Source organism: Nomascus leucogenys, chromosome 4 (genome assembly GCF_006542625.1).
Source record: "Nomascus leucogenys isolate Asia chromosome 4, Asia_NLE_v1, whole genome shotgun sequence".
Lineage (NCBI taxonomy): Eukaryota > Metazoa > Chordata > Mammalia > Primates > Hylobatidae > Nomascus > Nomascus leucogenys.
This window is the reverse complement of record NC_044384.1, coordinates 129,826,858-129,848,178: the sequence shown is the minus strand read 5'-3', so window position 1 is coordinate 129,848,178 and position 21,321 is coordinate 129,826,858. Positions and strand designations below refer to the sequence as shown.

At 38.2% G+C, this 21,321-nt stretch overlaps 1 protein-coding gene across 5 annotated transcripts in view; it reads right to left on the bottom strand.

Moving 5' to 3' along the window:
- ZNF385D (zinc finger protein 385D) overlaps positions 1 to 21,321 on the bottom strand; it is a 975,802-nt gene that overhangs the window by 126,201 nt on the left and 828,280 nt on the right. The gene's annotated exons all lie outside the window — the stretch shown is intronic.

Below are 21,321 nucleotides of genomic sequence, written 5' to 3'. Positions count from 1 at the left end.
CTTGACAACCATAGGAGTTAAAGAAAACAGTGAATTTTAAAACATTAAGTTCATAATACATGATAGCTATAGATATTATTGCCCAGGAAGCTGTTAATATTATGATACATAGAGCAATCTTGGTACAGATTATGATACTTTTAGGGAATTTCTACACTGCCACTTAACACTTTTTTAAAAAAAGGCAAATAAAAACAACGAGATATTGTGCACCTATCAGAAGGGTCAAAATTCAGAACACTGGCAACATGAAATGCTGGCAAGGATGTGGAGAAAGAGGAACTCTCATTCATTGTTGGTAGAAATGTAAAATGCAACAGCCACATTGGAAGAGAGTTTGTCAATTTCTTACAAAACTAAACATACTCTTATCATATAAGGCAGCAGTCGTGTTCTCTGAAGAGGTACAAACTTATGTCCAAGAGAAAAAAACCCTGCATATATAAATTTATTGCAGCTTTATTCACAATTGCTAAAATTTAGGAACAACCAAGTTGTCCTTCAGTATTTGAATAGAGAAACAAACTGTTACATCCAGACAATGTAACATTATTCAATGCTAAAAACTAATGAGCCATCAAGCCATTAAAAGTCATAGATGCATATTACTAAGTGGAAGAAGCCAATTTGAGAAAGCTACATAATGTATGAGTCCAACTTCATGACATTCTGGAAAAGACAAAACTATGAAGATAGTAAAAACATTACAGATTGTCAAGGGTTAGAGTGGAAGAAAAGATAAAAAGGCGGAACACAGAGAACGTCTAAGGCAATGAAGCTATTCTGTATAATATGGTAACAAATATTATTCTAAATCTGCTCAAACCCATAGAATATACGACACCAATCATGAACCCTAAAGTTAATTGCAGGCTTTGGTAATAATGACGTGTCAGTGTAGGTAAATCAATTAAAACAAATGTACCATTCTAGAGGGGACTATTGGTAATGGGTAAAGCTACACAGATCTGGGGGCAGAAGGTAAATGGGAAATCTCTGTACCTTCTGCTTAATACTACTGTGAGCCTCAAACTGCTCTAAAAATAAAGTTGGGAGAGAGAAAGAGAGAGAGAGAGAGAGAGTGAGTGAGCACCAGTTATGGGAGATAATGCACCTCCTTCTTTGGATGTGGTTAGGTCTGCTTGTGATGTCAAGGGCTGCTGCAGTCATCTTTCACCCATGAGGGAAGGTTTAGAATTAGGGGAGGAAGAGCAAAAAGATGGGAAGCATTCTGGTCCTTGGTGAGATCATGAGCTGGTGAATTAACCCTGAAACCCTCTTACCTTTGGACTCCTTCATTGTTACATAATAAACCCTTATTATTTATGCAACAAAATAGCATCATAATATATCAGTGTGGGGGAGGGAAGGTACCTGAAAAGATGAATGTGGCCAGGAGAATACAGACTGATGAATTATATAAATTTCAAACATTTGGTTTATTCAATATCACAATTAGCTGAATATGGATTTCTGCTAATTAGATTTCAAGATAGTCTTTGAGAATGGAACATTTTAGTTTCCTTCTGGTTGTCTCCAATGTAAATTTCAAAGCTTTATGAAAAATAAAAAGAAAACCATCTGTACCCCATAACTGAAATAAATGCAGGCAGCATTTGTACAAAAGTGTACATATTTCACCTGTCCATAATATAATATGCTGAATAATATTTCAAAAAAAAAACAGATCTGGTAACTTTTAGGGTTATATTCTGTTTCATGTTTCTGTTTATCTGTCACCAATTCATTTTAGCATATATAGAGTTCATTCAGCACTTACTAAATGCCTATGATGGCCAAATGCTATTCTAGGTACCGTTGTATTTAAGAAACACACTTAAGGTAGTAAATCAAAGCATTTTACAAAGACAAATAGCTTCTAAAACTCATCGTCTGGCACTCCAAAATATCACTTGCCTCTGATTTTAGAGAGTTCATGCAACTGCTTCACACAGGTCCAGAAATGTGAGGGTTAAAGATCTTCTAATTCAAACCCTGGGTGTGTATTCCATGAAGATGGATATATAATCACTGCCATAAATTGACAAGTTATGCATAAAGCTACAGTGACAAACAAGGCCACAAGCCATCACAGGTCCCTGAAATTACTGATGTACGACCAAATAATGAGCGAGTGAAAGAGCATGTGGCCCTCGCCTTGTAGACTGCAGCTCTAAATCTTCCCAATGGACTGGAAATAAGCATGTCACCATTTAACATGAGCAGAGAAAGTCACTTCATCATTGGCCCGTCGAATGAACTGCTGACACAAGAAACTTTTCCCCACTTAGAAAACCACAAGTACTAAGTGATTGCTTAACATTTGGAAAATGCCTTTTATTTTTATTTTTATTTTTGCCCATAGTAACTTTCTTATTTGAAGATAAAGGCCAATTCTCTTTGATAAACTTTTGGTGCACTCAGTATTTGAACTCTAGCAATGTTCCATTAATCTTATAGAACGAAAACCTTTGGTGAATGTCGATGGCATATAAATTTAATACATAACTATAGCTGTGTATTTATTACCCATCTATATGACTCAAAATGCCAACTATTAGATACCTGAACAGCAATTCAGTAGATATCATTTATGAAAAATGTTAGGTCAAGCCTGCCTTTATTACACAAGATTAGATTAGAATTAGGATTAGAAAGGAAGAGACAGAAAACCCGAAATCAACCTGTCAGTTACAAAGTAAAATCATAAATTGCTCCTAGAATTAATTTACACCATCTACCTACATTTTTAAAAGACTATTTAATGGACATCCATGTTCAAATCTCTACTGTAAGGAAGAGTTAAATTAACCAAAAGGAGAGGCTATATTGGCAGAGCCCAATTAACATTCAATTATATTACTGAAGACAAAAGAGAAGTATCAGACATTAGCAATCTTTGCCATAGTCACCTAATTTGTGATTTAGAAAGATGGTAAGTATGAACAATTTTTCTATTTTGATGCCAATATCAAATATGAAGAGGAAAGAAAATTAACACTGAATACTTACTGTGAATCTTCTGCTTTGCTTACAATACCCTTCTTTAATCTTTAGAGCCAGCTTATATGGCAGTATAATCGTCTTCATTATACAAGAATTTGAGACTCACAGAAGTTAAAAAAAATAAACTTACTCAAAATCACACATCTAATAAGTGTTAAGACTAGAATTAGAATAATCCAAGTCCTTTATATTTCCATTTCACAAAGCTGGAGCAAATAGTAACCTGGAAAAGAACTCCTTTCTCATCTGAACTTGCACTGTAGACTAGGTGCAAAACTGAAACATTCATCGCTATGATTTACCAAGTGAAAACCCACAGCTTTGAACAGATTGTTCCATCAACACTCTAAGACGTCTACTGTAGCTGACTTAATATAATCGCCACCACACACACACCCCAAATACTCAACAAAAGGTGGTTCAGTTCTTCAAACACAAAAAAATTGGAACTAAACTGAACTTTCATCAGTGGCAAATCACTCCCAAGCTGACCGGAAAAGTAGAGGGCTGGAGTAGTGCTTTTACGCATGCTGCTAACTCGGATAAGCACAGCTGGGCTGAGGAGACCTCTTTTCCTAAATTCTGTTGCCAAGCTGAATTTTATGATCTTCACTGGAAGCTGATCAAATGCAAACTCTTAACTTACAGCCAAGTTATCTTACAGCAGCTGTTGGAAAGAAATCATTTAGAATGCAAATCTAGTCCTTAATCTATGGGAAAACTGTTGCCAGTGATGGATGGCTTTTGAAGCAACAGTTCATGAAAGACACCCTGATGTCCTCTGGTATTGTGGAGTAAGAAGTATTTAGCTGCTATTTGTGTTTTTCTTTTGAGCAACTGTCCTTATAGGGGTTATTGGAGGTCTATGGAAAGAAAGTCCAGGTGTTTAAAATCTGTCTCAACTCTCTTTTCTACATAAGTAAAATTGAGATCACAAGAAATACTATAATAAGTTTCAGATAATGTTCTTTTAGTATGTATGACTGCACTAACTATAGGCTAAATCATCTAAAGAACACAGCAACAGGAATATAATATTTTCTTACCATTTAGGACTGTACTAACTATAGGCTAAATCATCTGAAGAACATAACAACAACATAACAACTTGCCTAGAATTCTTTGTGATGCCAAGGAAGTAGCAGTGTCGGTACCTATCACTGATCCTGCTTCTAAAGAACCATGTTACTCTAGGTATGAATGATCAATTAAAGCTGATAAAGCCTTTTTCTTTTTCCTTTTTATTCATCTAACTGCCAGCTAATGGTGACCTTCTAGCATACGTAATACATGAAGAATTCACTGATTCTTTCAGTACCTTTGATCTTCCTCTCTTTAGTTGAATGAAATCTTAGAAAGCACTCAGTCGTGGTTATTAGGAAGTTGCTTACTGAAGAAACCTGGGTTTTGAGCAACATCTACAAAGATCACATCACATGGCAACTGCCAGAGTTAAAGCAACAGAAAAAAGTACATCTCTGTCTGCTCTTGTTTTGTTAGGCATAGAGAATGATTATCGTGAAACTTCAAACCAATCTGAAGAATTATCAGAATAAGAATAAGAGGAAATTGCTCTCATGAGTAAAAGATTAGAAAAAGGAAGATATATCCACTTAGCAATTTTTTTTTCATTCTTTCAGCTTGGCTCTTTTGGTAAAGCAGATGAATTTGTCTACATAATTTAGCTTTGAGTATCAGTCTAGAAGCTCTCTTAAACCATGTCACAGATCTAACTAGCCACTTTCACATGTGCCCACTGTTTCACATGAGCTAACCTTCACAAAGGGAAAAACAAAAAGGTATGTCTAGCCACACTTATTTCTAGGTCTTGCTTTCCTCTGATCCCATCCCATCACTAGTCACCAGGAGTTTTCTTAAATACACAACTGTCTATATTACTAACTTGCATGAGTCTGTGGTAGACAGAGTGGGGCTTTAACTGGGATGAGGAAAATATCCTGGATTCCCCACAATCATAACAAGAAGATGGAGCTGGATCTATTATGTTTAACAAATATTCTCCTGTATTTTACAAGGTTAGGCACTGCCAAAGCCTTTGATTATCCAAAACTTTCCTAATGATTAAACAGTAACAACTTATTTGGAAAAAAATATACATCTCTTTCATTTTACTATTTCCCTAACTGACAATTGGGAATTTATCACAGGTATTCATCTTATTTGTTGATGAAGTAGGTAATGGAGGACTCTAGCAATATGCTTAGTGCTAAGATGTTAAGAAAAGCCTGGATCCATTATAAAACTAATGTCCATGACCAGATAAAATATTATGATATCAGAAAATGTAGTAAGCTCACAGGAAGAAGACCACATTCCTTTACCAAGAATGAATTGGGGCAAAGATAGCTTCTCCCATTTCTCCTAAGATCGTCTCCATTTATTGTCATGGGGTGTAAGCTTTTACGGTTTGAGTTGGAAAGAGGAGGAAGCCCAACTTGGGGAGGGCTGAAATATTTTAGAGCTTAAATAAAAGAAGGCTTGGATGTATATAACTGGCAAGCATCATGATATTTATTTGGTCATTAATTTATGCATTTAATTAGTATTTATTAAGCACTATATATCAAGCAATGCTCTAATACTTAGATAAAACAGTGAACCAAACAGGCAAAAATCTTTGCCCTGATAGAGCTTAACTTCTAATTGGAGTTGGACAATATACATAATAAATAATTATGTAGAATATTAAAACGAGATTAGTGCTTAGGAGAAAAACCATCAGGTAAGGAAAGTGGGGATGATGGGGTCTGAATCTTAAACACAGTGGCCAGAGTAAGCATCAAGAGATGATGACACTTGAGTATAGCTTGAAGAAGCAAAGCATGCAGAAATCAGAGGGAAGAGTATTCCAGACAGAGAGAAGAGTCAGTGCAAAGGCTGAGAGGAAAGAGTGAGCCTGGTGCACTCAAGGTGTAGTAAGGACAGAGTCATGACTACAGTAAGGTTAATGTAGCACTTGTCAAGGACGCAAATTTCAGGGATACTTAAAAAATTAAGTAATCAAGATGAATAACATTTTAATGCTATAGCTTAAAAAATTAAAATCAATTCAAAACAAAAATTCATGGTGAACAAAATATCAACTTTTTTTTTTTTTTTTTTTTTTTTATGAGATGGAGTCTCGCTGTGTTACCCAGGCTGGAGTGCAGTGGCGCGACCTCAGCTCACTGCAACCTCCACCTCCTAGGTCCAAGCGATTCTCCTGCCTCAGCCTCCCAAGTAGCTCAGATTACAGGTGCCTGCCACCACACCTGGCTAATTTTTGTATTTTTAGTAGAGACGGGGTTTTATCATGTTGGCCAGGCTGGTCTTGAACTCTTGACCTCAGGTGATTCACCTGCCTCGGCTTACAGGCATCTGTAATCACCTGCTGGGATTACAGGTGTGAACCACCATGCCCGGCCCAACATTTTTTAAAAAGACAGGATGTGACCCTATGCTAGTACAACCCTGTCTTACTCACCTTATTGTAATAAAATTTCCTTTACAAAAGCAGGCAGCTATCTCATGGGCCACAGCTTGCTAATTTTATCATTTAAATATTTATTAAAATATTATTTGTCTAGATTACTGAGTTTTTCTAGAACCCTCTTAAATTTCACAACCAAGATCGGTGCCTCACATAGTCTTGGACCTGGCCAGGAGGCCAGTGAGGCTGAAAAGGAGTGAGTGAGGCGGGCAGTGGGAGAGGATGAAGCACAAAAGGCTCCCAGAGGCCATGTTTCATAGAGCTGTGTGGCCTATGAAATCGAAGGATTCTGCCTTTTAATCTAAGTGAAATGCAGCACCATTAGAAGATTTTCAACAGAAAAGCCACCTGATCTTGGCTTATATTTTTAAAATGATGAACACAGGGAGTAGAAGCAGGAAGAATGATTAAGAAGAATTTTACAATAATACAGATGAGAGACAATGGTGGCTTGGACCAAAGGGGTGGCATGAAGATGGTGAGAAGCAGTCAGGTACTGGATATATTTTGGAGGTATATCTAACATTGTGTGAGATTGAATCTAGCATGTGAAATAGGAGTAAGAATGACTCCAATATGTTTAGCCAGTGGAACCAGAGGGATGGAGTTGCCATAAGAGGAATGTTCTCTGGTTTTGGAGGACTGAGATACAGTCTTTGGTTTTGGAGGTTTTAGGTATGAGGAATCTATTAGGTAAACAAGTGCAGATACTGAGTGAGCAGGCAAATATCTGAGTATGGAGTCGAGGCAGAGAATTGGCTGGAGATACAAATATGGGGGTCATCTGGACGTCTGTATTGATAACAACTACTTACTCCCCTCCCTCTAGTTCCATTTCCAGATACAGAAACATTTCTTCTGTGAAGCAGAATTGGAAACCCTTTTGAGAGAATATATCTCTCTTCATGAGATAGGATAGGTTGTGTGTTAACTTTCACTCTTTTACACTCTTCAGTGACCTAGGAGTTTGTTTAAAAACCAAAGAAACTTGGTTCTGTACATAAAATAACTTCAGTGGAATCTCTCCTTCCACTGAGGTTTTAGTTCTTGGCATTTTTTATTTTAAAGATTAGCAACTTATTTCAAGTTAGAGGAGATGGCAGGGTCAAAACTTTAGAAACTGGATCCCACCACCACTGTTACTTCCTAAATCTGCATCAAATGTTCTGCCAACATGTAATGTGCTAATAGAATTATACAATGTGAACTGCATATCTCAGTATCTCCAGAGGGAAAAAACTGTGGTTGGGGCATGGAGTGGGGAAAGGGAAACTCTTCTTTAAGTTATTTATGTAAACTAAAGACTTATCATTTCATATCACACTGTCTACAATAAGTACATAAATACATTTTTCAGCCAATCTGAGTGTTTTATAAATATACAAACATTGCCACTTATGTTGGGGTGACTCAAAGTCAAGCATTAGCTCATACACTGTGCCTAAAGTTTAAAAGCTCTGTTTCATGTGTAAAAACCATACTGTGGGCTAAAGTGACAAGTTCCTGGTAAACCATTTGACTAGTCTCTCTGGTCTGAGAAGAGATGAACTAGTTAGATTCACTTTTCAGGTGAAGACCCAGTCTGCTGATTGCTAATACGGAACAAAGGGAGCGGGTGCAGCAAAATATTGAAGTTAATTTTTAAACCTGCATAATAATAATGCAACCCTTGACAAACCTGATCAACTCCCATCCCAGGAAGATTCAAGACCACAGAGACATCAGTGAGCCAGTCTGAATGTTTAGCTCAGCTTTTCAAAACACTGAATGCCTATTCAGTGCTTTGTGGCTTATACATTTCTACATAGATAACTTTCTCATTAATTGATGCCATTTTGCCCTGGTTTTGTTTCACAGATTAAATTAAGAACCAATAATATCTAAATGCTGGTATTGAATAAAAACTCAGAACTCTCTGTTGGCCTATTGCAATCAAAAATAGATATATGTCACTGAAATAGGCAGTTCAACCATAAAAGAAATTTTAATTTTTGTAATGAGGGCTTTTAATAGAAGGACGTGATTTCTAATTAAATCCACATTATTCAGTAATTTCATATGCTAGTTTTCTTTATGCTTCGTACTCTAAATGTTAAAATGATTCTCTAAATTATTATTTCAGATTTTATAAAGTGATGAAAATACAACAAATACAAGAAAGAGAAAAATAGTTTCTTTATGGAATACACAAAGAATATATTAAATGTTTTTAAAAATCATACATTTATTTTAAATGTTTTATGAAACCAATAAATATTCTACCATGATAATGTTTTATCATTGTTATAGTAACTTTTCTGATAATGCTACAGTCTTAAGAAATGTGGGTTGGCTTGGAGAAATAAGAAATATTTTTACTACAAACACAGCATAAGAGTAATGGTGATTTTGAGCAATTGATTTTAAAATATTTACTTCTCAATGTCTTTTTAAACCATGAAGATAGCTAGTTAGTTTTACTTAAAACAAGACGAAAATTAAAGATAAACATTCCCTAGCCCAAGCCAAAACATAAAACAAAAACCTAACTTAAGAAACCATTAAAAATAAACAAAATTAGACTTGCAAACATTCTAGTAATACATAGGCTACACTGCTTTTTACAGAATTACTGAATATTCATCGAATTATAATTCATATGCATTTAGTTAGAAGCTGAAGAAAGCTTACTATGATAATAAAAATACAATAGATTATAAGCTCCTTTTTTTGAATTAAATAGGCAAAAGCAGAATAATAACAATATAGCACAAATAATCAAGCAAACTTTGAGAGCTATTTTGGTAGAATATTTTATATGAGAGAGAAGATAGAGTCAAAGATAGACATGACAACTCAATGAGACCTAAATGTAAATGATAAAACCATCGACAAAAGCCTTGAAGGAAAATGCTTTTCCCCTCGGGGGATGATTTGTACTGGCCTCCAGGTGTAATATTATGTGCACTGATGAGCTGATCAACAGAACAGAACTTCTACCCAGCTGTAATCAAGAGTGATTGATGGTTGGGACAAAAAAAGTTGATTATCATGACAAGTTCGCTGATGCAGAGAAAATAAGCTCTGCTTGGGAAATGGATAAAACCTGTTCAGAGACTACCTTCTGAAACCTTATTTATAAAGGAATCTAAGAGAAGGTTAAAAGTTGTGAAGATGAACCTGATGTCCCGATAAACCTGATAAGAATAATTTGCCATATGTCAATCTCCACAGATTTCGTAAACAAGAAATTTAAAAGCTCATTTATGCCCAATAAAGAGTAACCACATACTCTGAATGTTACTTAGGTAATTATGAAAAGATCTACTTCTCGAAGTACCACTGAAAATCACATGTACACAGAGAATTAAACTTTCATGGCATATCTTGCCTCCATTTCTCTTCAACTCCCTCCTCACGAGGTAAGACTTCCCGAAACGACTGTAATCTTTACCACTATCAGATTCAATTTACATCAAAACACAGATTTGAATTGAGACAACAGATCCCAGAGACAGTATTTTGCATTTAAAATGAGGCTTGGTGGGCTTCATAAAAGGTGAATCTGGGCCAGTGTTGGGTGTAAGTACAGTGTTCTAATATAGTAGTATCTGGATTGTGCAAAGATCTGTAGAATATGAAAGAATACATTCATCTTTTCAAATTCTGATAAGTCATCTAAGAAATTCTAGCAACGTAATCCAAATGCAGTGTGTAATTTATGGCATGCCTGGTACAGCTTCATTTCCCTTAATCAGAGAATAAAACCAAATCACCACTCTTAAACCAATCACGATAAGAAACTTTAGTGTGAAGAAGGTTAAAAATGAATGGGTGCTACACAGATTTGGGGGCAGACGGTAAATGGGAAATCTCTGTACCTTCTGCTTAATACTACTGTGAGCCTCAAACTGCTCTAAAAATAAAGTTCATTTTTTCTACAAAGACATTTTTGGCCATGGAGACACTTGAGAAAGGTAAATTATTTCCTCACAATTACTCTTGTTAATACAGAGGATAGGGCTCAGTAAAAATTAGACAATAACAAATAGCAACTGTTAGGAAGGGAAGGATACGAATGGCCACAAACCCCCAAATTACACAGGAATAGACATTAATATGAGTTACCTTTTCTCAAATTTCTTTGCTCATCTGACCATGAACAAACCCTTCTACTGTCCTAGTTTTCAGGACTATGATGAGGCTGATTATTTATGATATGCTGAAATAAATTATAACAAAATGTAACAAAAAAAGCAAGAGTCTTCATAAACAGGAACTAGGATGAATGAAATGGAATGAGCAAATTTTATCTTTGAGACTTTCAATTATTGGTGACCACTAATCTAGTTTCTACTTTTAGTTTCTACAAGTTATGTTAGTGCCTACTAATACTTTAAGAAGTGTATACAATTGTAAAAAGAGATACAAAAAAACTGATCAAAATTTTAATAGATATATAAATCCAGCAATTTGTGGGCAACTGGTTTTCATCAAGGATTTTACTCCATAGCTAATAAGGATTTCATCAGTGGTAAGGTTGCTGGTGCACTCTGAAATATTCACAATCATAAAGTTAAAATTTGGGGATGTTTGACAATAGTAATTTTTTTTTTCAAATAAACTAAAACTCAGAGGCTTCTATAAAACAAGCTTTCAGAATCATAAGAACAAGTTTCTAGGTCATGCTCAAGTCTAATTGCACTTTTTTACTTCCCTTTAAAAATATGTGAATTTTCATGTTTAGGTTTCAGAGAATCAGTTACTTAGGATATGAATCCTGCATTGTGGAGAGAGTAGTCACTGTGGAAAAGGAAGCCTAAACTTCATTTTTATCAAAATGTAGAAATTATGAAACTTAAACCATCTTAGAGATTCCTGGGATTTTCTTCTCTGTTTCTTTTTTTTTTTTTTTTTTTTCCAGAGATGATGAGGCGTCAGCCTGCTGCCCAGGCTGGAGAGCGGTGGTGTGATCAGTGCCCACTGCAACCTCGAACCGCTGGGCTCAGGCAATCCTCAAACCTCTGCTTCTCATAGCTAGGACTACAGGTGCGCACCACCATGCCTGGCTAATTTTTTAATTTTTTTGGAGAGATAGTCTTGCTGTGTTGCCCAGGCTGGTCTCAATCCCTTGGCCTGCCAGTGATCCTCTTACTTCCACCTTCTCAAGCACTGAGATTACAGGTGTGTGCCACTGAAACAGCCAGGTGGGAGGGGGGGGGGTCCCTGGACAAACTCTAATCAGCCTGCCCACTGAGGTGTAGCCGCAGGAAGTTCAACAGGGAGGAGCCTGGCCCTCCTCTTCCTGTGCGGAACCTGGGATTCCAAGGGCCGACGGGAAGCCCGGAGCAGGGACCTCTGGCCTTGTGGAGGAAACCTGTTTCCGTTTTTTTGTTCCCCTCCCCCCCGACTTTCATTCGATAAAACTCTGTTTTATTCACCCTTTAAACCTTCCCCAAACCTAAATTTTCCTGGCCGTGGGACGGACAAGAACCCAGTCTTCAGCTGAAGGAAGGAAAAGTCCTGCAACATTCTTGGCGTGCAACGTTGGGGCTCTTGAAGAGGTGAGTGAAACGGGGACTCAAAACCTCTCACTGTTGGCCGGGCGCGGTGGCTGATGCCTGTAATTCCAGCACTTTGGGAGGCCAAGGCGGGCGGATCATGTGAGGTCAGGAGTTTGAGACCAGCCTGGCCAAGATGGTGAAACCCGTCTCTAGTAAAAATACAAAAATTAGCCGGTGTGGTGGCGCGCGCCTGTAATCTCAGCTACACAGGGGGCTGAGGCAGGAGAATCACTTGAAGCTGGGAGGCGGAGGTTTTAGTGAGCGAAGATCAGGCCACTCTACTCCAGCCTGCGCGACAAGAGCCAGACTATCTCGGAAAACAAACCGCTCACCCTTGTTTCTAAGCCTTTTCATCCTGGAACTTCTGAGCATATGGGAAACCGCTCCCCACCCCTTGTCGCTCATGGGGGTCGGGGGCCTTTTCATTGCCTTTTCCTTTTTCCAAACGGACTAGCGAGCAGCAGCTCCCAGCCGCTCCCCACTCCGTGGTGGGCTGGGATGCATGGCCTAAGGGTCCCGCACAACCGGTTGGCTGGTTCCCAGCTAAGGGGTTTTACTCCATCCGACGGTAATTAAGTTTAAACATTTCTTAGGCAACTGGTGGAGGAAACAGTTGCATAAGAAAAAGAGGTTCTTCCCCAGGCATTCTTAAACTGTTTCTTTTCTTTCCCCTTCTCTACCCTGTCAGCAAGTTAACTTTTAAAGGTTTTTTTTTTCTTTCTTTCTTTCTTTCTAGAAGATGTTTTACTAGGCCAAGCCCCCCAACCCCGCAACTATCACTGTTTATATTTTCTGCAAAGTTTTGGTTGTGAAATCAAGCCTCCATCTTGTTTTACATCCTGAGGGCATGGCTTGTAACTCTGGTGGCAAGGCTTTGTTTAGCAATCCTGCCTTAGGAAGTAAGTTTCTTTCTGGTTTGTTATCTGCATGTTTTCCTAGCCCTGTTTCTTAAAGGACCCCACCTAGCGACTGGATTTTTCTGTGTGTGTAGTGTGTGTGATGTCTGTAAAAAGAGTTCTAATTAATTTGTCCTAAAGAAAGACAAGCACTTGGATCTAATATTTTTTGAAGGGCAGATAAAATCTGTGGTACCTTTCAGTTCACGTGGCTTTAATCTTTGAGAACTAAAAACAGCGCTAAAGACTATTAGTAAAATGCAGGTCAGATGCAAGTGCTTTGAGGCTAAACTGCTTGTTGGGTTTTGAGAACTATGCCTTGCCAGCTTCGCAGTTGGTAAGGCCTGGGGACATATGGAACTAACCACAGACTTGACTAAGAAGGCAAAGCGTGGCTGCAGTTAGCACACAATTAAGGCAACTTTTCAAGTTTTCCTTTAAAGTTAAAAATTGCTAGGAGTTTATTGACATTACTAGAAATGGGTTCGCATGCAAGGTGTGTAGGAACAGTAAAATGTGTTTTGTGTTTTTTTGCGTGAAAGGTTATAAGAAGGCATGGAAATATATATAAACTTTTGCCTAGGGTTACAGGATTGTTTTGAGTTAGGAAAAAGCTGAAGGTTCAAAGAAGTGGTGGAAAAATTCTGGAAATTAATCTGAAGAAGAGGTTCTCTGTGTGAACATACTGACTAAATTCAAAAAAGGTATTATGTGGTTTTTCTGCAAATTGAGCATTGAAATAAAATCACAAGGTATTCTTAAAATGCTAATCTGCTCTTCGGCAAAATTTATAAAGATTTATAAAAGGTTTTTGCTTCTTTAAAATTTCCGAGTCATCATTTTGGCAAAATAAATAACTTTTGGCAGTCTGGAATTCTGTTTCATAATGTCAAGTGTTTTAAACCTCGAACATTTAGCAGCCTAACCAAAATCAAACTTCAGTTTCAAAATTGTCTTCCCTGGCCCCTGGCTTTGCGAATACTTCAGAGGGCCCCTGAAGTGTCCAGAAAAGAGAGGTAAACAGGATTATTTGACATGTTCACGTATACAGGATTGCCAAAATGATGTTCAGTCTTCCTTAGGTTATATCTTGGTGAATAATGCTAACATATGTTCCAAAATTGTATGGGATTTCTAAAATTCTAATGGCTAAGTATATGCCATCAATCATAATTAAGATTGTTAAGTTATTGTAAACCACAGAGATAACCAAACTTCTTTCCCTATTGTGTTTCTGACTGTGACTACCCTGTATATTTTGCTATTCACAGACTATTTTTGTCTTGTTTTAATCCTTTTCAAAGATGGTTTAAAATGAGCTATAGAACTTTAACAGGTGCTCTGAAATACAGACTTCTGATAACTTTAGAGATTGTAACATTGGAATAAAGGAAAATGTATAAGATTCATGAAGAGCTGCAATGCTCGTGAATATCAAGCAAAACAAGAGTTTACTAAATGGACTGAACTCAGAAAGCCGAAGCAACTTTTTTGACTTTTGCTTGGAATATTGCTGATCTATGTTCTGTTTTTTCAGAGTCAAGGAAACTTATTTTGAACTATTTAAAGCTTTTTAATAAGGTATACACTCCTGTGATCAAAATTTGGAGCATGTTTGTTCACCTCTGCCTGGCTCCTGTAGAATTTGGAAACTATGAGTATTTTTATGGCAATATAGTTGTTTGGATGAGAGCAGTAAAAATCCATTTTTCTTTTGCATTAGAATACAATTGGAAAAAAATTGTTATTTTATCAAGGCTTTGACTGGAAGGGTATGCTTCCCTATAAGGAGTCAAGTTCGACTTACAGAGCCGATAAAAGCTCCATGGGAGACTGACCTGAGACCCACCTCTGCAGTCCCTAGTCAGTGTTCCTGACTTGTGCTCAGTAAATAATGTCACTTTCTAGCAGGTCTAGGAATTCCAAGTTTATCTTGGGACCTCAAGAGGAGAGGATCACCCAAATCACAGGTTTTTGAGGATGCAAACCCATGGTTGGGCTGGGCTTTAAAAGGTCTTATCTGAGATTTCTTGTGGAACAAACTTCCATCAAAGCCAATCCAAAAGGCCTTTGTAGAAATAATTATTCTTGCTGTACTTTATGGCAATAATCAAGCCAAGTCTATTTTGCAAACAACTCAGTCCTATCATTTTTTTTTTTTTTTAACAAAATTGAGGACTGGAAAGAGAAATTATGTCCCAAAACTCATCAAACTTACCATACATCTGTCATTAAATTTGAAACTCATTAGTTGTTTTTAAGTTTTTGCCTACATTTTACACTAACCTGCTTGTTCCTGTGACCCTACCAGCAATCTCTGGCTGCAGCTCAGAAAGAACTAACAGGATGAGTAATGTAGGAATCCGGATTGATATTCTAGTTCTGAGCAATTATCCTGCAGATCCTATCCGGTGATGGAATAAATAGTATGCCCATCACCCAGAGGTTTCCTTTTGGGAAAGTAAGACCAAGGGAACTAACCAAAGCCAAGCACCATTCACCCAAATCCCAGGAAGCCTAACTATAGCTACCAGTTAGCTGGGTATGTCACAAGGCATCCTTTCCTCTCCCTTGTGGGACGAGGACTCAGTTCCACAGTTTCACCTCAGATTTGGCTTATGATAAGGAGTCCATGCAACCCCCCTGAGACATATTTCTGTCCCAGACTCAATTCCAAGCTTTAGGTCAAAGCTCTAGGAAAGAGAACTGGATCTAAGGGATCCAGAGGCAAACAGAGGTTAAAAGGCACAGCTCAGGTCAGTGTGGCTGATTCCTGCCAGTTAAGCCAACTGCAAGCTTCCTGTTTCATGGATAAAGGCCACGTTAATATCCATGGCATAAATGAGGTCTAAGGAACTCCAAGGCTACTGACAGTAGGTGGGAAAGAGACATAGGTGAGAGTGGATAATTCCTATTCTCTAGCCCCCACTGCTTCATGGGTTCAAGCCGCTTTTGCACTCACCGTGGTGCCTGCCAAAGTCGCTGGAGCTCATGGATGCAAGGACAGAAGAGGGAAAGTGGACAGTCTTCCCTCTCTGCCTCACATACCCTGGGTATCTGATAGGAAGAGAAGAGAACCAGGGACACTTGCTCCCCTCTTTCTAAATGGGTAGCCATTCATCTTCTGCCTGTATGCCTTTAGAACGTATGCTGAAACCCTGGGACTCCTTTGAAAAAATGCCTTTTTATTCCTTTCTCCTCGGATCCTCTCCTCACTGATAGGTAATTGTGTCTCTGTACTATGGGACACTCTCCTCAGATGCAGCCTCCAAACTGGGAAGAGTTAATTTCCCAAACCTGAAACTGGTTGGCTTAGGATTGGGCTCAGGAGAAGGGAACCCAGAAGCCTAACCTGCCAGCAAAAGCATAAAGTTTTTTAACCAGTTGGGCTTTTGGCCTCCCTCTCCCTGTGCAAACTGGTAAAAGGCCTTGGAATTTTTTAGCTGTCCTTACCCCTCGCCTTGTTTCATTTAAATACATGTTTTCTAATAACCCAGTTTGTCTGTTCTTGCCTTCAGGGCATCAAACTCCAAACAGTCATTCAACCAGAGCTAATGACGGTAACCCCTTCTGCTGGGACCCCTTAGGCCTGTAGGGAAGCTGACTGCCGTTTCCCCAAAATAGCTCCTCCTGTTAGCAGAAAGCAGTTAAGATCGGTCTTGGTTCTTATTCTAAGGGCAGTTAGATGTACTTTTTTTTTTTTTTCCTGAGACAAGAGTCTTGCTTTGTCTCTCCCAGGCTGGACTGCAGTGGCATGATCTCAGCTCACTGCAACCTCTGCCTTCCAGGTTCAAGTGATTCTCCTGCCTCAGCCTCCCGAGTAGCTGGGACTACAGGTGCCGGCCACCATGCCGGGCTAATTTTTGTATTTTTAGTAGAAACAAGGCTTCACCTTGTTGGTCAGGCTGGTCTCCTGACCTCAGGTGATCTGCCCCCCTTGGCCTCTCAAAGTGCTGGGATTACAGGTGTGAGCCACTGCACCCGGCCACATGTACTTCTTTAGATGGAGGAATGAGACAGCCAGGTGGGAGGGGGTCCCTGGAGAAACTCCAACCAGCCTGTGCACTGAGCTGTAACCTCGGGAAGTTTATAGTGGGGAGGAGCCTGGCCCGTCCTCGTCCTCTTCCCTTGTGAAACCTAGGATTGGAAGGGTGGTGGGAAGCGCTCTAACGGGGGACTCTGGCCTTGCAGAGGATTCCTGTTTCTCTTTTCACCCAATAAAACCCTGCTTTACTCACCCTTTACGCCATTTGGGAGCCTAAATTTTCGTGGCGGTGATATGGACAAGAACCCAGTCTTTAGCTGAACCAGGGAAATATGCTGCAACACCACCACACCTGGCTGATACTGTTTCTACCTTCATTTCCTTGTCACAGCAATCAGGAAAAATGTTTCTGGTTTTGAGTGCTTCTTTCATTTATTCATGCAACATTGATATCAAAGATTTTTAGAGCCTTCCTAGCATTAATGGCCTCTTGCCTCATTTTCTGGGAACCCCTGGAAAACTTTTAGTTTGTTTCATTGGAAATATATCTCTTGCTTCACTACTGCATTTTATCTTCCTCCTCATATTCTGTCCTTCCAGTTTTACCCATGCTTAATCCTCTTCTCAAACTCTTTGCATTTAATGAAATAGACTCTCAACACAGATTCTCCTGTTCCCTTCAATACTTATGGTATTAGTAATGTCCTTTAAGTGGCTCTCAATTTTTAAATATGTTTCTATATCCCAGCAATTCCTGAGCATGCTACTGATATCCACCTTGAATAACTTCTGTATTGTGTGCAGGACTGAAGTGACTGATGGTCTTAGTTGAAAACTATCAGCTGATGTCAAGGCAAGTGTCAAAATAAATTTCTCCTAGGGCATGTCCCCTGATATCATAAATAAAAACATTATGTTAGGGAACTTAAGAGCCCTGTTTCTTGTCCGCCTAGCTGTTTCAGTAGCCTATTGCCCTTGAAAAAGTCAACTAAATATTTTGGTCTTTGGTTTCTCAACCTATACAGTGTACAAATAGACATCGCTATGGTTTGTATGATTTTATATAGAATACAAAACAATTTATGAGTTGTTCATAATACTCTATAGAAACGTAAATATTCCCTTGTTTGCTGGAGGTTATGAATGTATCTACTGCTCACATGTAAAGTCAACTTTCCCTTTTTAGATATTCAAGGTCAAATTTTCCATGTCTAAGAGAAGTTGATAGAAAAAATGAATATTATTACTTTGTAAAGTAAAGAAACCCAGATAAATACAAACTTTTAATAAAGATTTCTCCTTTCTTAGTCTCTTCCTCATTTCATCCCCAGATGAAACTCTGGAGGATCAAAGCCTGATTCAAAGAGTCCTGAAATGACCTAATATTGGGGTTTTATTTTTAAAAGCCTGCCAAAGAAGCACACGTCTTAGGTAGATTCCTGTGCTCTTGGCTGGCTCATTTTCTCTTGAAATCCGTAGCAGCTAAACCCAATATTTTTGGCTCTGTCCTTCTGTTGAGGTTTTGTTATCTGAGAATTCCTGTCAGAGCTGGGGGTTCCACTCGAGAGGTAGGAACTAGCGAGGTTGTGAGATAAAATGTATCCCAAATGTCAACTCACAGTATAAGCCCTTCAAAAAAGAGCACCCAGTCACTTGTTTCAAACACAGTGACAACCTGTAGGCCATCACCACACTCTCCAGAGCCAGCTTTTCACATAGGAGTGACCTGACAGCCCAACTAAAACTCATCAGGTTCTCAGATGTGTCTCTTCTTTCGCACAAGCTGAATGGCCCTGTCAAAGGACAGCTTTTGAAGAAGAAAAAGGACCCAGTGGGAAGGCCATGGTGCTCAGGCCAAAGCTCAAATAACTCTGCGAGTCTTGGAGACTAACACAGGACACTCTCTTATGAAAGAGATGTTTCAAAGCTGCCTGAAAATTTAATTTGTAAGTGTGTCCCTCAGAAGATCCTTTGGGATGCAGCTGCAGCAACATACTTAAAGAGGTTGATAGCTTTTAATAGATGCAGTTTCGACAGGGACAATTTGTCCCTGCATTTTTTAAAAGGAAATCTTTAGAAAATTGCAACTGAGGCCCTCAAAATGGAATTTATAATTTGAGAGAGCTGAATCCTAACCACTAGACCACCAGGGACCATCAAAATGTATAATTTGAGACAAAATATGCAGCTTAAAAACATAATAGATGCAATAATTCTCTTTTATAAAATTCAAGCATGCTTATAAAGAAAATTTGGAAAGTAAAGAAGTAAAAGAATAGTTGACCCCAATACAACCATTATTGGTTTTCGTTTTTCCCACAGCTAAACAGCATTTCCTTTAAATATCAGTCCTGTGAATAATACTGATAAGTATTAAGATATATTAAGACATGATTTTAAGAAATTTTAATTGTCTAATTTGGTCACTGGAAGCCTAATTTGGTCACTAGGGAGGAAAAAATACTCTTATCAACATCATCATTATATTGACACACTGGTAATGGACGTTAAGACTAAGAGATATGAATTAAATTCAGACACACAGCTTAGTTTTACTACATTTTTATGTTCTAAAATGCAGAAAAATATATATATATTTTAGACAGAGTCTCACTCTGTTGCCCAGGCTGGAGTGCAGTGGTATGATCTTGGCTTACTGCAACCTCTGCCTGCCAGGTTCAAGTGATTCTCCTGCCTCAGCCTCCTAAGTAGCTGGGATTACAAGCGCGTGCCACCATTCCCAACTAATTTTTGCATTTTTAATAGAGACAGAGTTTCACCATGTTGGTCAGGCTGGTCTCGAACTCCTGACCTCATGATTCACCTGCCCCCGCGTCCCAAAGTGCTGGGATTACAGGCATGCGCCACCACTCCCAGCTGATCTCTATTTTATAATACCATTAGAAAATATATCAATATATTGTAATGATACCAATGATCCCCTTTTGGAGGGCTATCAGGCCTCCAAGCAATGTTATGCTCTCATGAGGTTTCTTCCCTTCTGATTTATCAAACAGTTCCCCAACGTAATGAATGCTTGACAGTCCTGAATCATTAGGGACATGTTGTTACTTTATTATAGTTCAATAATATGAATTTCTGTTTACACTTTTGACATGTTTATGCTTGAATTGTTGCATGTGTCTGAATATGAGTAATACCATGTAAGAGAACTCATGAGTTCTTATGAGCGAGTTCTAGCTGCTGAATGGCTTTCCATAGCAGCTGTAACTCCTTCCAGTTTGTTCCATAAGGAAAGAAACCTTCAGGTCTTCTCTCTAGGACAGGCCGACTAAGCAGGAAACACATAGATCTTCCTCCATGCCACTGTAGTAACAACCATTGAAACTTCAGAATGGACTTGCTGCCCTCCCGTGACCAGATGAGGCACAAACAGCAGAGACATGAACATTGTCCTTAGCCAGCTAATGACCACATGGCCTTGTACAGATCTATACTCTCTACATCTCAGCTTTTGCATGTGAAATTAGGAGTATGTCTCTTCTACCTCTAAAGTTTTATGAAATTCTATTGTTAGGAATTTAACTGTAATAACACTTACATGCTACAATCTTATATATCCTTAGTTTGGAATTGGAGGTCTTATTTCCCATTCTATAGTGAATCATTGAGTATCCATTCTCTACTTCACTTAATAAGCTTACATCTTGTTGGCCCTGATGTCTTTCAAAGGCACATTACTAATTTGCCTAGGTCACGTGGTAATTTATGCTTATTTTAAGATGCTGATAAAATAATTGGACAAATTACAACCCTTCAGTCTTTAATTAGAAGGTTTCCACATAACTCCATGTGTGTTTCATATGAATGTCAAGAGATTTGTCAGGAAAAAACCTACACCAGGAAAAGGTAATCTGATTAAAAATGCAAGCAATATTAATTTATGACATTTTAAAAGTTATCTGCAGGGCCAAAAATAAGAACTGTACCATAAAGGAAAGAGTTATGGCAAAATACCAAATGATACAGTTTATGATAGGAAGGGTTAACAAAATAAATAAAAGTTTAGAGGGAAAGGAAATTGAATTTTCATGATACAAAGATGAAAAGAACTACAAGCTATTATTTTCATTGGAAGGGGAAGAAGCTTTGAAATGTAAAAAGGTTCATAAGGCAAAACTACTTTCCTATGTGATAGAGGATTCAACCAAGCATACAACTGAATTACAATGTTATTTTTCTAGAAAGATTCTAGGTTTAAAAATGGAAACAGAAAGATAAATTCCAGATTTGCCTGGAAACAGCAAAAGGGCTGTTGCATTGGGCTTAGAAAGCCTTTTCTTGAGTTTAAAATGATCTAATATGTATGTATATTTTGATTTTGGTTATTCTTTAAATAGAGATAGTTTTCTTACATATGGATCAATTGATAAATCCAAT